General features: G+C 43.4%; 1 protein-coding gene across 2 annotated transcripts in view; it reads left to right on the forward strand.

The window, feature by feature from the left end:
- The window catches only part of GPC6 (glypican 6), a 1,398,086-nt gene that overhangs the window by 1,317,075 nt on the left and 62,953 nt on the right, over positions 1–18,058 (forward strand). The window lies entirely within an intron of this gene.

The raw sequence follows: 18,058 nt of genomic DNA on the forward strand, positions 1-18,058 counted from the left end.
CATTTCCCACATGTTTACTTTACATCAGCACAATTTTGGAAGCAAAATATTTTTTTATTAGGAAGTTATAAGGGTTAAAAGTTGACCAGTGATTTCTCATTTTTACAACAAAATTTACAAAACCATTTTTTTTAGGGACCACCTCACATTTGAAGTCACTTTGAGGGGTCTATATGGCAGAAAATACCCAAAAGTGACACCATTCTAAAAACTGCACCCCTCAAGCTACTCAAAACTACATTCAAGAAGATTATTAACCCTTTAGGTGTTTCACATGAACTAAAGCAACATGGAAAGAAAAAAAGGACATTTTAATTTTTCCAACAAAAATTTTCTTTCAGCATCAATGTTTTCATTTTCACATGGGCAACAGGATAAAATGGATCCTAAAATTTGTTGGGCAATTTCCCCTGAGTACACCGATACCTCATATGTGGTCAAAAACCACTGTTTGGGCGCACGGCAGGGCTCAGAAGGGAAGGAGTGCCATTTGACTTTTTGAATGGAAAATATGCTGGAATATTTAGCGCTTGCCATGCCGCGTTTGGAGAGTCGCTGTGTGCCTAAACACTGGAGCTCCCCCACAAGTGACCCCATTTTGGAAACTAGACCCCCCAAGGAACTTATCTAGATGCAAAGTGATCACTTTGAACCCCCAGGTGCTTCTCAAATTGATCCGTAAAAAAAAAAAAGTACTTTTTTTCACAAAAATTATATTTTAGCCTCAGTTTTTTCATTTTCACATGGGCAACAGGATAAAATGGATCCTAAAATTTGTTGGGCAATTTCTCCTGAGTACACCGATACCTCTTATGTGGTCATAAACCACTGTTTGGGTGCACGGCAGGGCCCGGAAGGGAAGGAGCGCCATTTGACTTTTTGAATGGAAAATTAGCTCCAATCGTTATCGGACACCATGTCGCGTTTGGAGATCCCCTGTGTGCCTAAACATTGGAGCTCCCCCACAAGTGACACCATTTTGGAAACTAGACCCCTTAAGGAACTTATCTAGATGTGTAGTGATCACTTTGAACCCCCAAGTGCTTCACAAAAGTTTATAACATAGAGCAGTGAAAATAAAAAATCATTTTTTTACCTCAAAAATGATTTTTTAGCACGCTATTTTTTATTTTCACAAGGGTAACAGGAGAAATTGGACCCCAAAAGTTGTTGTCCAGTTTGTCCTGAGTATGCTGGTACCCCATATGTGGGGGGGGCACTGTTTGGGTGCACGGCAGGGCGCAGAAGGGAATGAGCGCCATTTGACTTTTTGAAATGAAAATTAGCTCCAATCGTTAGCGGACACCATGTCGTGTTTGGAGAGCCCCTGTGTGCCTTAACTTTGGAGCTCCCCCACAAATGACCCCATTTTGGAAACTAGACCCCCTAAGGAACTTATCTAGATGCATAGTGAGCACTTTGAACCCCCAGGTAATTCACAGAAGTTTATAATGCAGAGCAGTGAAAATAAAAAATCATTTTTTTTCCTAAAAAAAAATTTTTTAGTTGGCAATTTTTTATTTTCACAAGGGTACTAGGATAAATTGGACCCCAAAAGTTGTTGTCCAGTTTGTCCTGAGTACGCTGGTACCCCATATGTGGGGGGGAACCACTGTTTGGGCACACGTTGGGGCTCAGCAGGGAAGTAGTGACATTTTGAAATGCTGACTTTGATGGAATGGTCTGCGGGCGTCATGTTACATTTGCTGAGCCCCTGTGTGCCTAAACAGTAGAAACCCCCCACAAGAGACCCCATTTTGGAAACTAGACCCCCCAAGGAACTTATCTAGATGTGTGGTGAGCACCTTGAACCCCCAAGTGCTTCACAGAAGTTTATAATGCAGAGCCGTGAAAATAAATAATCATTTTTTTTCCCTCAAAAAAAATGAATTTTAGCACGCAATTTTTTTTTCACAAGGGTAACAGGAGAAATTGGACCCCAAAAGTTGTTGTCCAGTTTGTCCTGAGTACGCTGATACCCCATATGTGGGGGATGACCACTGTATGGGCACACGTCAGGGCTCGGAAGGGAAGTAGTGACGTTTTGGTATGCAGACTTTGATGGAATGGTCTGCGGGCATCATGTTACATTTGCAGAGCCCTTGATGTACCTAAACTGTGGAAACCCCCCACAAGTGACCCCATTTTGGAAACTAGACACCCCAAGGAACTTATCTAGATGTGTGGTGAGCACCTTGAACCCCGAAGTGCTTCACAGAAGATTGTAACGCAGAGCCATGAAAATAAAAAATCTTTTTTTTTTCCTCAAAAAATGAATTTTTAGCTCGCAATTTTTTATTTTCACAAGGGTAACAGGAGAAATTGGACCCCAAAAGTTGTTGTCCAGTTTGTCCTGAGTATGCTGATACCCCATATGTGGGGAGGGACTATTGTTTTGGCACACGTCGGGGCTCGGAAGGGAAGTAGTGACGTTTTGAAATACCGACTTGATCGAATGGTCTGCGTGCATCATGTTACGTTTGCAGAGCCTCTGATGTACCTAAACAGTGGAAACCCCCCACAAGTGACCCCATTTTGGAAACTAGACCACCAAGGAACTTATCTAGATGTGTGGTGAACAGCACTTTGAACCCCCAAGTGCTTCACAGAAGTATATAACGCAGAACCGTGAAAATAAAAAATCTTTTTTTTCCTCCAAAAATGATTTTTTAGCCCGCAATTTTTTATTTTCACAAGGGTAACAGGAGAAATTGGACCCCAAAAGTTGTTGTCCAGTTTGTCCTGAGTACGCTGGTACCCCATATGTGGGGAGGAACCATTGTTTGGGCACACGTCAAGGCTCGGAATGGAAGTAGTGACGTTTTGAAATGCAGACTTTGATGGAATAGTCTGCGGTCGTCATTACGTTTGCAGAGCCCCTGATGTGCCTAAACAGTGGAAACCCCCCACAAGTGACCCCATTTTGGAAACTAGACCTTCCAAGGAACGTATGTAAGATGTGTTGTGAGCACTTTGAACCCCCCAAGTGCTTCACAGAAGTTTATAATGCAGAGACGTGAAAATGAAAAAATCATTTTTTTCCACAAAAATAATTTTTTAGCCCCAATTTTTTATTTTCCCAAGGGTAACACGAGAAATTAGTCCCCAAAAGTTGTTGTGCAATTTTTCCTGAGTACGCTGATACCTCATATGTTGGGGTAAACCACTGTTTGGGCACACGTCAGGGCTTGGAAGGGAGGGAGCACCGTTTGACTTTTTGAACGCAAAATTGGCTGGAATCAATGGTTGCACCATGTCGCATTTGGCGACCCCCTGATGTGCCTAAACAGTGGAAACCCCTCAATTCTAACTCCAACCCTAACCTCAACACACCCCTAACCACAGCCCTAACCCTAACACATCCCTAACCACAAGCCTAACCCTAATTCCAACGCTAACCCTAATTCTAACCCTAATTCCAACCCTAACCCTAATTCCAACCCTAACCCTCTTTCCAACCCTAACCCTAACCCTCTTTCCAACCCTAACCCTAACCCTCTTTCTAAGATGGCGGCGCCCATGAACTGGACCCGCCGGACACCGGGAGCGACAGGGGGACTTAGAAGGTGCCGGGGGAGGTGAGAGGGGGTGAGGGGGGGATCGGAGACTAGCGGGGAGCAGAGGGAATGGGAGGGGGGTAGATGATGACAGCGGCGGTAGATCGCCGCTGTCATTCAGTTGCGGGGGGGCGATTGCCGGTGGGGGGGGTGGAATCGGTGTCTCCAGCCATGTCCGATGCTACAGCAGCATCGGCCATGGCTGGATTGTAATATTTCATCAATTTTCATTGATGAAATATTACTATCGCTCTGATTGGCTGTTTCACTTTTAACAGCCAATCAGAGCGATCGTAGCCACGTGGGGGCGAAGCCACGCCCCCTGTGGCGAAGAACAAAGCCCCCTGTATCTGCGGGTCAGGTGACCTTTCAGTGACCTAGGTCACCCGACCCGCAGGGGGGCTTTAAAGTCACGACGCCACATAGGCGTCATGGGTCGTTCTGACACGACTTTTCATGACGCCTACGTGGCGTCAAAGGTCGTGAAGAGGTTAAAGAACGGACCACATACAGACATTAAAAATGGATATGTGAAGGGGGAGTACCTTGAAGGAGTTGAAGCAGTTTTGTCTTGTAGGAATAGGTAAAAATGCCAATGGCTAAATGCGGAAAGCTCATAGAGACTTATCTAAAGCGACTTGCACCTGTGACAAAGTTTCTCACTTTACACGTACAACTGATTTATGAAAAATTATTATGATAGGTATAAGCTAAAGAAATGTACCCATCACATAACTATTGTCTAATTGTGCAGTCTATGTAAACATTGTTTTCTTCTTTCTTCTTATCCATCACTTTGCATTGATAATGAAGCATTCCTAATCCAAAAATAATTATAAGATCATTTATTTATTGAGCTCAATTACTGCATCAGCAATCTTCCTTACCATGCAGTGAGTGTATTTTAATTCAAATTACAAACCAGTGAAAATTTACAATGATAATCAAATCAATGAAGCATTGCAGATTCGATATCACAGTAAATTAAAAAGCTCACAGCTTCACAGGGGTCAAATGTAATTCAAATGTATGAAATTATTGGAATTATATGCTAATTGCAACAGTTTAGTAAGTTAAAATGAAATCAAAACTTTTATATAGTAGGGGTTTAATCTCCCCCCGATTCTTGAATATAACAACCAATAGCATGGAAAGGAAACAACTCCTGCAGTTGCACAGAAAAAAGACTCTATGGCCCCGATTCATCAAGACTGGCATTTTTCAGTCTTAATGAAAGGGCGAGCTAGTCAGACTCTCTTGATTCATTAAGTGGCACACATCTTTTAATGAATAATTAGCATCTGTAAAATGAAATTCAGTACCATATGTGCCTCGTCATAAATTTTACTCCAGTCAAAGACTTTATTAAAAATGTATGGCATAAAGCAGGGTTCCCCCACTCCAGTCCTCAAGTCCTCAAGGCCCACCAACAGGTCACATTTTCAGGATTTCCTTAGTATTGCCCAGGTGATAATTGAAATCACCTGTACAATACAAAGGAAATCATGAAAACATGACCTGTTGGTGGGCCTTGAGGACTGGAGTTGGGGAACACTGGCATAAAGAACATCGTCCCTGTCCCGCCCCTGTTACACTCTATTGGACCTGGTCAGAAATAATGTAAGAACACTGTAAGTCACAAAATGTAATCACATATTTTAACACCTTAGCATCCAATGACAGGCATAGCCCTCCATGGCAGGGTGTCAGTTCCTGCACCAGGATGGGCTATGTCCGTCATGCAAATAAACTGTCACTGGGTGTAAACATGCAGTGAGTGACGGTTCAGTGTCGACAGCTGTCTATGACAGCAGAGAGGTACGGGAGGAGGTGCGGGTACCTATGCTGTTGGTCACCACACCCAGATCACTGTGATCTGTCAGTCAATCTGACTGAACAATCACAGCATGATTGCGCAGGAGATGCTGAAATATCAGCACTTCCTGCCCAATCAGTGCAGCAGCTCAGCACTGCCAGTTGCTGAGCTTCTGCACTAACAGCCATGAGTGGTGTCAGCGGCGCTCTTGGCTATTAACCCCCTAAATGCTGCAATCGAGCATGATCGCAACATTTAGGAGAGAGGCAGAGGAACGGCAGCTCCCTCTGCCTTCATATCAGAGGCCTTGCGACTTTATTGTGGGGCCCAATCATTACCATGGTGACCTGGGGTTGTCATGAAGGCCACCCAGGTCACCAAGCTAAAGAAAGCTTCTGACACCATGCTCACAGCATGGTGTCAGAAGCTTTCAGTATAGGTGTAATGCACTGCAATGCTGGTGCATTGCAATGCATTCTACCTGCAATCAAAGTAAAAAAAGTCTCATAAATGGACTGAGTAAAAAAGTTTTCAAAAAATTAAAAATATGTTAAAAAAATTACAAAATAAAAATAATAAAATCCACTAATAAGCAAAAGGTAAATAAACAAAAAAAGTACACGTTTCATATTGCCGCGTCTGGAACAATGCGATCTATAAAAGTGTCACACTAGTTAACTCATTCACTGAACGCAGTAAAAAAAAACAACAAATAAAGTAGCAAACTATGCTTTATCATAATATTGTTTTTAAAAAGTGGAATAAAGTGCGATCAAAAAGACAGATGTAAATAAATCTAGTATCACTGAAAATGCCATCTTGTCCTGCAAAAAACAAGCCACCATACAGCTCCATCAACAGAAAAATAAAAAAGTTATAGCTCTCAGAATAAAGCAATGACTATAAAACTTTTTGTTGTGTAAAAGCGCCAAAACATAAAAACGATATAAATGTGGCATCGCTGTAATCGTGCAGACACGAAGAATAAAGCTGTCGTATCAATTTTACCACATGCAGAATAGGGGAAAAGAAAGAAGAAAAGAAAACAATTCCTGAATTGTTGGTTTTTGTTCATTCTGCCTCAACAAAAATGGAATAGAAAGCGATCAAAAAATGTCATGTGACTGACAATGGTACCAATAAAAATATCAATTTGTCCTGCAAAAAAAACAAGCCCTCACATAACTATATCAGCAGAAATATGTAAAAAATTATAGCTCTCAAAATATGACAATGCAAAAACTTCTCGCAAAAAAAGCATCTTTTAGTGTGTTACAGGAGCCAAACCTAAAAAAAGATATAAATCTGGTATCACTGTAATCGCACCGAACCAAAGAATAAAGTCATATAATCACTTATACCACTCAAGAAATGGTGTAAAAGATAAATGAAGCAAATTCTTTACTTGCTGTGGATTTGTTCATTCTGCCTCCCAAAGATTGCAGTAAGGCTCGCCCCACATTTATCCTGCGCTCTACATTGAGCACTTACATTGGGATTTCCGTGTATATCTCTGAAATACATGATTCATACAGAACCACTGGTGGAAGATCCCTTATAATGAGGCAGATGGAGGCACTGTGGACACCATAGGACCTGTGATCCGGCAGTGTCTGTCTTTTCAGGCATGCATAAAAACACGGTCCACCATAGTTTTGTGTACCTCTGAAAGGAAGGACAACTCTGAACAGAGGCCAGACGGAGTATAGAGTAACTCTGCTGCCTCATTTTATTGATTGGATCCCTCGGGGGATTCATCTGTCACTTCACTCAGATTTAGATGGAAACCAAAAAATACTCAGCTTAGAGCACCAGATAAATGTGATCCCAAACGTTATGTAAAATGTTCCCAATAAAAGCTTCAACTCAATCCACAAAAAAGCAGGTCCCCAGTCTGTCATCTGTTAACGGAAATATAGGGGGCTTCAATGTTACTGGTAGCCAAAGGCTCTGGAAAAGCAAAATGGCTCGTTGCCCCAAAAGAAATTCAGAGAATTCTGTGCTCCCAAATCCAAATGAACGGCTCCCTTCTGAGCCCCAGTGTGCATAAACCACCTTTACCGTTCACATTTGGCAGGGGTATAATTTCCAAAATGGGGTCACTTGAGGGGGACAGTCTGCTCTCTAGCACTAAGGCTACTTTCACACATCAGGTTTTCGGCGTCAGGCGCGATCCGGCGTCGTGCCGGAACGCCGGATCCGGCAAATGTTTAGTAAAACCGGATGTGACTGATCCGGTTTTCTGCCGGATCCGTCTTTTTCTTGACAGACAAAACCGGATCCGTCTCATCCGGTTCATCCGTTTTTCTATCCGTTTTTCGACGGATTACGCCGGATCCGGTTTTTAAAATTGACCCTTGTGCCTTCCGAACGGGATTGGCTACTGGAAAACTATATATAGCATGTTCCTACAGCCCTTCTTTGACAGGTTGTAGAGGAGAAAGTGCAGGTTGGAGAGAAGAGCAAGTTTACTGGCGAAGATGGATGTTGTCATTGGAAATATTTTGAAGAATTTGGCGGATTTTACAGCGGAGGCAAATCGTTTGAGGGTGATTGTTCTGGAGAAGGAGAGAGCGAGACAGCAGCGCATCAGGCATCGTAGACGACGTTTGTGGATCCACCCCATCACAGCCAAGAGAATGACGCGTGGGGTCTATTCTACACTATGCATGGACCTTCGACGAAACCCGGATAAATTTTTTGGATATGTTAGGATGAAAATGGAGAATTTTGATTACTTGGTGGAGCGCATTGCACACCTCATAAGAAAAGCGGACACCTATTGCCGCTTCTCCGTTTCACCCGCAGAGCGTCTGATGGTGACTTTAAGGTAAGCCACATTTATTGGATATGATCGCATCAGAGCACACTTTCACTGCAATCTTGTTGGTGGTAATTTGTATCTCCAAGTGTTAGGTCAGTTTTGGTATAATGCTGTGATTTAAAACTAATTTATTGTTTGTTAATTCCCCACAGATTTCTTGCAACTGGAGAATCACTTTCGTCACTGCATTTCCAGTACAGACTCGGGATTTCCACCATATCTGGAATTGTGAAGTACACATGCCGTGCACTGTGGGACTCCTTAGCTGAAGAGTTTTTACCAGAGCCCACAACAGAGAGGTGGATTGAAATTGCTGACAAGTTTCAACAGATATGTCAGTTTCCAAACTGCTTGGGCGCTGTGGACGGGAAACATATCCGCATTGTAAAGCCAGCTGGATCTGGATCGGAATATTTCAATTACAAGAAATATTTTTCAATTGTCCTCATGGCCATCGCTGACGCGGAATACAAATTTATTGCGGTTGATATTGGGGCCTATGGCCGCTCCAATGACTCTCAAGTTTTCAAACTGTCTGCCATGGGGCGTAAACTGTATGGAAACACCTTCCAGTTCCCACCACCTAGACCGCTGCCGCAAACATCTGGTCCACCTATGCCATTTGTCTGTGTAGGGGATGAAGCCTTCCAGCTGTCAGAACACCTTTTGAAACCGTACTCTAGCAGAGGATTGACAAGACCAAAACGCATTTTTAATTACCGCCTCACAAGAGCAAGAATGGTTGAATGTACCTTTGGTATTCTGACAGCCAAATGGCGGGTCCTATTGACTGTGATCAACCTCAAGACAGAAACTGTGGACGAGGTGATCAAAGCGTGCGTGGTACTCCACAATTTTGTTATATGCAAGGAACCCATTTCCATTGAGGACACCTCTGAAGAAACCACCTTGCAAGATTACCATGACATTACCACTAGAAGTTCTGTGACGGTTTCAGTAATGAGGGACAATTTTGCACTATACTTTATGTCACCTCAAGGCAGAGTACACTGGCAGGATGACAGAGTGTGAAAGATTTGTGCCCCAAACTTGTGTACCTTCTGTACCAACAGTATATACCTTTGCCAACCAAAGTTGGCTATCTTGTCATGGTCTCTATTTTTAGCTTTAGGCCACAGTACCTGTACCTGGTTGTGTTTTATGCAAAGTATTTCACCTTTTAACAAAAGTTGTGTACATTGTTAGGAAATCACCAACAATAAACACAACTTTTTAGGTGAAATACTTTGCTTCAAACACAACCAGGAACACAACTGTGGCAAAAAGCTAAAATTTACCCACAGTTATATACCTAGTTTTGAATACCATTTCACCTTTTAAATACCCTGTATTTAACCTTTTTCGCCGCAGAAAGAAATGACAGACAACCAGTGTAAAATAATTTAACTTTTATTGAAAAATGTTTTTTTTAGTAAACTTTTTTAAAATTTTAATAAACATGTTTAATAAAAATTTGAAACTATAAAACTGAAACCATAAAACTGGTCATTTTTATTTAAAAACACACATTATAATTCTGTGTAGTGTGTGGTGGAAATACTGCTGTAGGGGCTGCGGGACACTTCGACACTGGGAGTGTGGAGAGAGGACTGGGATCGTTGTGGGGAAGGAACAGTTAGAGGTGAAGGTGTGGAAAAAACTACAGAATGGGTGGACATGTGGGAAGCAGAAGAGGTGGTGGGTGGTGGAGTGGAGGGTTGGGCAGGGACTGTAGGAGCAGATGATGTTGATGGCAAGTTGTATGGGGAAGGAGTTTGGTACGGGGCAGGTTGCTGGAAGTGGGGAGATGTCTGGTACGGGGCAGGTTGCTGGAAGTGGGGAGATGTCTGGTACGAGGCAGGTTGCTGGAAGTGGGGAGATGTCTGGTACGGGGCAGGTTGCTGGAAGTGGGGAGATGTCTGGTACGGGGCAGGTTGCTGGAAGTGGGGAGATGTCTGGTACTGGGGAGGTTGCTGGTACTGGGGAGTTTGCAGGTACTGTGGAGGTTGCTGGTACTGGTGAGGTTGCTGGTGCTGGGGAGGTGGCTGGTGCTGGGGAGGTGGCTGGTGCTGGGGAGGTGGCTGGTGCTGGGGAGGTGGATGGTATGTAATAGGAGGGGGAGGATGGAAAGTGGCTGGAGGGGGTGTAGATGTAACAGGAGGGGGAGGATGGAAAGTGGCTGGAGGGGGTGTAGATGTAATAGGAGGGGGAGGATGGAAAGTGGCTGGAGGGGGTGCAGGTGGAGGAACTACTGTGGTGGGAGGAGGAGGAGGAGGTTGGGAGGTAACTTGCTGGAGAGCAGCGTGGCATGAATGCATTACATGCATCTGCTGGGCAGGAGAGAGCGTTTCCATGCGCTCCACAACAGACCTGAAAAAGGTGTGGTTTGGCGAAGATCTTGCTTCTGAATGCATGGTTTGCAGAAGTGTCTTCACCTCCAGAATGCTGGAGTTGGTCTGCTGATAGCCTGCGGAGATTTGCTCTGACAAGACTTTTAGACAGTTCTGGAAAGATGCATTCAGATGCAAGAACTCTGGCGCATAAGTCTTTTCCTGACCCCTCTGCCGCTGCCGCCCAGTACCCGCAGGTGTACTAGAGGTGGCAGGGGCAGAAGGGTGGGGTAAAGGGAAAGCGATCTCCTCACCAGCAGCTTCATGTAATGTAGGCGGCCACGATGCTCCTGTGCTGGTGGATGGGACAGATGGGTCGAATGTGTGGGAAGGCTGGGAAGGTGCAGATGTACCGGGACGGTCGAAGTGTCCCTCGGTGCCGGTCTCCTCAGGGATCGCCTCAGAAGGGTCCAATCGTGCAGGCTCCCGAGTGCTGCTCACCGTGCTGTGGAATAAAGAGAAAAAAAAACAATTAAAATACTGACATGGTATGGCCCTGGCTGAAAAAAAAATTTACATCTAACATTTTTTTTCACATGTGGTGTGTAATATTTACCTTCTGGTGACCATTGTTTCACGGAGGAACGACAGGGCTTCTGCGTACTTGTACTTGCTCCTGCGTCCTCCAGATCCACTCGGGGCCCGCATCTCTTTATTGAACTCCTTCTTGAAACGATCCCTCACAGACCGCCACCGATTCACAATTCTGTTCCCTGAAACGAGAAAGGAGTGGTTAGTATACAACATCAGTGTTTCCCAAACTCCAGTCCTCATGGTCCCCAGGGGTCATGTTTTCAGGATTTCCATAGTAAATAGAAATCCTGAACACATGATCCGTGGGGACCACGAGGACTGGAGTTCGGGAAACACTGGTTTACATCAAGCAACCGGTACTGTATATACTTACGCTCTGTAATCTGGGCCCGAACATCGAGGTCCTCCCAGCGGCCCACAAGGAGCGAACAGATTTCCTCCCAGAGTCGTCGGGTAACGATCAGGTCAGCGTGGCGGCGGTCAGCCATATTCCAGAGCGGCTCCCTTTCTCTGACGAGATCGATGAGGCCGTCCACATCAATCCCTCCATCCTCAACGTCAGAGTCGGGAGCACGCTGTGAAGGCTGTTAAAGAAAAAGACAAAAATAACATAATTAGCCTCCACAAAAGAAATGAAATAAAAAGTGCAAAAAAACAAAGCAAAAATATTTATACTTACACGCTGGTGACCGCCGCGTTGCTGTCGCCGACGACCCTGGGAGGCACTGCGAGCACCTCTTGGCCAAGCACCAGATTGGGAAGACTAGAGAAGAAAACAAAAAAAGTTATGTCTTTGGATGTAGGCATTTGTTTGCTGTGTGTGGTCTGCAGAACATTGTTTTCTATGTGTTGTGTGTAGTGTGATGTTGTGTTTCTGCGTTTGATGCAAAAAACTTACGAATTGTGAGCCCACTCCAGGTGTCTGTCCACCCCTTCCTTCTTCTTCTGGGAGCTCCTCTTCATCTTGTGATTCCTGTTTTGAAATAAAAGGCCATGAATAGACATATATTACAGAGAAGATGGATTTTGGAAATAAAAACTTACCGTCAAACGCTGACGATGCGAGGGAGGGCTCCCAGAAGATGATGTGCTGTCTTCCTGGTGGCCATACTCCATGCCTGTGGGTGGTGTTGAAGCTGCTGCCATTGCTGCTGCTGCTGCTGCTGCATCTATTGGGCGGCTGTTGAATAAAGAGAAACAAAGGGCCAATGAATATCTTGATATTCAATAGCCCTAGTTTGGAGGAATGGGTTATTTGATAATTACCGTCTCTCCTCTGCTGCTGGCCTCCCCTCCTCAGCATGTTCTATTTGCTGCTCCATTTGGGGTGGTGGTGGTGCGGATGGTGCTGCAGTGGTCTCCTGCCTTCTCCTGCGCCTGGTTGCTGTCTTGGGTGGCATGTTGGGTGTGGCTGTGGGTCCCACTGTCTTGCTTTTATATATGTCTTGTGGGCAGAGCTACTGAGCATGCTCAGACCAAAAAACCAGATCCGGCCGCCGGATCCGGCTTTCGCCGGATCCGGCGCATTGCGGCGCTCATAGGCTTTCATTGTGTGAAAAAGCCGGACGCGCCGGATCCGGCGTGTCCGGCTTTTTCGCCGGAGACAAAAAACGTTACAGTAGACGTTTTTTCCAGACGCCGGATCGCGACACATTGCGACACATTGCCGGATCCGGCGATAACCGGATGAAACGCATGGCCATCCGGCGCGATCCGGCGCAAATGCAAGTCAATGGGGGGGAAACCGGATCCGGCATTGCATTTCGCCGGATCCGGTTTCTGTCAAAAGCGCCGGATCGTGCCTGACGGCGAAAACCTGATGTGTGAAAGAGGCCTAAGGAGCTCTGTATATGGAGTTCGCAAATTATTCTAGGAAAATCTGTGCTCCAGGAGGCAAATAGTGCTCAGTCTCTCCTGAGACTCTGCGTATGGCTAAGAAGTACTGTATAGCCAAATATGGGGTATTTCTATATTCAGCAGAAATTGTGGGACAAATTCTGGTGCTAATTTTAACCGCTTGTTTGAAAATGTAAAATCTGGGGCTAAAACAAAATTTTTGTGGTAAAAATGTAATTATTTTTTCTTCACTACCCAATGGTATACAATTCTGTGACCCTGTGGTATTAAAGTGATCACTGCACCCCTAGATTAATTCATCAAGATATGTATTTTGTAAAATGGGGTCACTTATGAGGAGTTCTGCTGTTCTGGCACCTCAGGGGCTCCCACTATAATATGGCTCTCATTCACTTTTGAGCTTTGCACAGTGCCTCAAAAGTAGTTTTGGAGCATCCTCAGATCCAATAGTGACATTAAAGAATTTTTAACACCAAGAGCCTCATTGAGCTTTACGAAAGCCACATCCATCTTGAACCACCTAGTATCTCGTAATTTTAGACGCAATAATACAATGACTATGACGAAAGACCCCGGGTTTTTTCCATGTAAAATGTGCAAGGCATGCCAAATCCTGATCCCAAGAAAATCTATTATTGACGTTTTTGGGAAAACATATTCTATATACCAGCATTTGAACTGCTTCACAGTTAGGGTCCCCTCACATATAGCGACTCACCAGTGATCCCGACAACGATGTGAACTTGTCAGGATTGCTGGTGTGTCGCTACATGATCGCTGGTGAGCTGCCAAACAGGCAGTTTCACCAACAATCATGACAGCGACATGCAGGTAACAAGCGACGCACGTCACTTAGCTACCCACTGTGTACCTTAGTTGCTGGTGCAGGGAGCTGGTAACCAAGGTACACATCTGGTTTCTAAGCGCCGCACGGGGCTGAGAAACCCAATGTTTACCTTGGTTACCAGCTCCAGCTCGCTGATCGCTGGACTCCCACCTGCTACACGCAGCGATGCGTGCTGGCCAGTGGGAGACAAGCAATCAAAAAAATGTCCTGGCCATTCCCTGGCGATACCTGGCAGGGGGGCCGGTTGCTGATAAGTGTCACACACAGCGATCTCGCTGTTGCGTCACAAAACTTGTTACTCAGCAGCGATCTCGCTAGCGAGATCGCTATGTGTGACGGGGGTTTTAGGGTCGTTAATTGTCTTGAATGCTCATGTAATTTGAGATATGTAGGTAAGACGAGTGATTTGAAGGCCCGCATAAGAGAGCACATTAGAAGCATAGTCAATTTTGACAAAGAACATGCAGTCATATGTTAAAGTTTGGGCACCCCTATTAATGTTAACCTTTTTTCTTTATAACAATTTTGGTTTTTGCAACAGCTATTTCAGCTTCATATATCTAATAACTGATGAACTCAGTTATATTTCTGGATTCAAATGAGGTTTATTGTACTAACAGAAAATGTGCAATCTGCATTTAAACAAAATTTGACCGGTGCAAAAGTATGGGTACCTCAACATAAAAGTGACATTAATATTTCGTAGAGCCTCCTTTTGCAAAAATAACAGCCTCTAGTCACTTCCTGTAGCTATTAATGAGTTCCTGGATCCTGGATGAAGGTATTTGTGACCATTCCTGCTTACAAAACAATTCCAGTTCAGTTAAGTTTGATGGTCGCCAAGCATGGACAGCCCGCTTCAAATCATCCTACAGATGTTCAATGATATTCAGGTCTGGGGACTGGGATGGCCATTCCAGAACATTGTAATTGTTCCTCTGGATGAATGCCTGAGTAGATTTGGAGCGGTGTTTTGGATTATTGTCTTGCTGAAATATCCATCCCCTGCGTAACTTCAACTTCGTCACTGATTCTTGCACATTATTGTCAAGAATCTACTGATACTGAGTTGAATCCATGCGACCCTCAACTTTAACAAGATTCCCGGTGCCGGCATTGGCCACACAGCCCCAAAGCATGATGGAACCTCCACCAAATTTTCCTGTGGGTAGCAAGTGTTTTTCTTGGAATGCTGTGTTTTTTAGCCTCCATGCATAACGCCTTTTTGTATGACCAAACAACTCAATCTTTGTTTCATCAGTCCACAGGACCTTCTTCCAAATGTGCTTTTGCATACCTCAGGCGGCTCTGTTTGTGGCGTGCTTGCAGAAACGGCTTCTTTCGCATCATTCTCCCATACAGCTTCTCCATGTGCAAAGTGCACTGTATTGTTGACCGATGCACAGTGACACCATCTGCAGCAAGATGATGCTGCAGGTCTTTGGAGGTGGTCTGTGGATTGTCCTTGACTGTTCTCACCATTCTTCTTCTCTGCCTTTCTGATATTTTTCTTGGCCTGCCACTTCTGGGCTTAACAAGAACTATACTTGTGTTCTTCCATTTCCTTACTATGTTCCTCACAGTGGAAACTGACAGGTTAAATCTCTGAGACAACTTTTTGTATCCTTCCCCTGAAAAGCTATGTTGAATAATCTTTGTTTTCAGATCATTTGAGAGTTGTTTTGAGGAGCCCATGATGCCACTCTTCATAGGAGAATCAAATAGGAGAACTACTTGCAAGTGGCCACCTTAAATACCTTTTCTCATGATTTGATACACCTGGCTATGAAGTTCAAAGCTCAATGAGGTTACAAAACCAATTTAGTGCTTCAGGAAGTCAGTAAAAAGTAGTTAGGAGTGTTCAAATCAAGAAAATGATAAGGGTGCCCATACTTTTGCACCGGTCAAATTTTGTTTAAATACAGATTGCACATTTTCTGTTAGTACAATAAGCTTCATTTGAATCCAGAAATATAACTGAGTCCATCAGTTATTAGATATATGAAACTGAAATAGCTGTTGCAAAAAACAAAATTGTAATAAAGAAAAAAGGTTAACATTAATAGGGGTGCCCAAACTTTAACATATGACTGTATGTGCCATGAACAGAAGTAGAAATTCAATCCCTCGCCAATAGCGAGACACTTCAAGATTAAACATGGACATCGTTGGAAGGAACTTCAGAGATGGGCAATCTGCCAAGTTAAACTAGATATTAGAGGAGGAGACTTGGATTCATTTTTGTGAAAAAAGGAGAGCGAATGAATCTTCTTCAGGCTTAATACCATCAACCCTCATGGGTTGAATGAAAACCTTATCTTCGGTTGTTTCCTATGAAGCCCCTTGTGGAATTTTCTGGAACCTTATGATCTTTCTACTATGAAATAAAATTAAATCTATTTAAAATATGAAGAATCTTGCAATATACATTTATTTGAGTTGAAACTAATTGACTATAAGGCTTGGGTTGATAATATGTGGTCTGATTTGTTATAACATCCATTAACTACTTCAGATCTATATAACAACCACAGGTATATATAATTTTTGACATATGATTCTTTAGGTTTAATATCATGATTCATTTTATAATTAATGTTATAGAATGGATAAACCATCTATTATATATATGATTTATAATATTCCCGTTGAATGAATACAGTAAAGAGAATTTATTATCTGAGACCTATAGTTATTTGAGTAAATATATCTGAATTTTTGAAGTATACTCAAACTATATGCAATCAGTAACACCATGCTGTATAAGACTGAGTCATATATATGATGTCTAGCTGATAAATAATCTAAATCAGTGCTGTATAAAAATTCATAATTTAGAGCTCTACGTATGAATTCATTTGATATATGTTACCTGACCTAATTCTACCTATGGAATCCTCTAACTGAATAACATATGGTGCTTGGCCAATTCACCTGTAAATCATGGCAAGGTGTATAAGTATCTGGTGAATGCGGCCGACTCTGCCCTTAGAAAAAGCCAGTATACCAGCGAAACGCGTGTTGGGACACATGTCCTGGTATAAATGAGTACATGTGGGAAAATATATAATATAGCGTAGTGAAGGAACTGAAGAAGAGCAGCCAGCCTGCCTTTAATTTATATCAGTTTGTCTTTCACTCATTGCAGTGGAGCTTTCGCGCTTTAATTACACAGCGTGACTGACTCTCATTGCCTGTATTACCATCTATCATAGACTGTGTGGGGGAGATCGCTTATCCTGCCGCGTGCGATCACATCTGTCAGCAGCATTCAAGCGATGCTCAACCCTGCCACCTGTGTGTCGCTCATCCATGGTATCCATTGTTCATTTACATATAGCGCCTAATATAACTTATTGTTAGCTGCCACTCATATTGAGTCACAATTGGACACCAGTTTTCCTTGCTAGTATTATTATATGCTCATTAGAGCAGTGCATATCATTAAGCAGGTTATAGCTTCCATGTCCCTTTCATATGTGATATTAGACTGCTTTATTGTTACATTTTGCATGGCAATGGTTTTGTTTGTACTTCCAGCATTTTACACCCCGGTGGACTTGTTTTAGTGTGGTATCCTATGGTGTTATAGTCCCACCTCATTGGTCTTACACCTTTCCTTGTAATTAGTTTCAATTGTATTTATAATAGAGGAAATTATTTCATACATTATATACCATTCTTGGTACCATTTTTTTCATTTTGTGGTCACCATTACAACTATGAAAAATATTCAGGATTGAGAGTCCTCAGTAGTTGATACCTTTTAATGGCTAACTGAAAAGATGGTAACTCATTGCAAGCTTTCGAGACTTTTTAGCCATTAAAAGGTATCAACTACTGAGGACTCTCAATCCTGAATATTTTTCTATCTACTGGCTAACACGGTACAAAGATATACATCTTTCCTGTATCATTACAACTATGAAACTGTTTGCATTATGGTTAGAGTTGAGCGAAATGAGTAGGTCAAATTCAAAAATCGCTGACTTTAGCTAAAGTCGGGTTTCGCGGATCGAAACCCGACCATAGCGTGAGGTCGGCCATGAGGTTGCCGAGCGCCAAAGTCGCGTTTCAAATAATGCTTCCAGCACCTTTTCTCAGCCAGTGATGGAGGACGCACACTGTGGGCAAGGTGATGACATGGGCAGCGGCCACCACCATCTTAGAGAAGGGCATTGAAGTGATTGGCTGGCTTTGTGTGGCATCACAGTGACTATAAAAGGCCATGAC

The sequence above is a fragment of the Dendrobates tinctorius genome, unplaced genomic scaffold (assembly GCF_039654945.1).
Source record: "Dendrobates tinctorius isolate UK_male_01 unplaced genomic scaffold, ASM3965494v1 ptg000064l, whole genome shotgun sequence".
Taxonomy (NCBI): domain Eukaryota; kingdom Metazoa; phylum Chordata; class Amphibia; order Anura; family Dendrobatidae; genus Dendrobates; species Dendrobates tinctorius.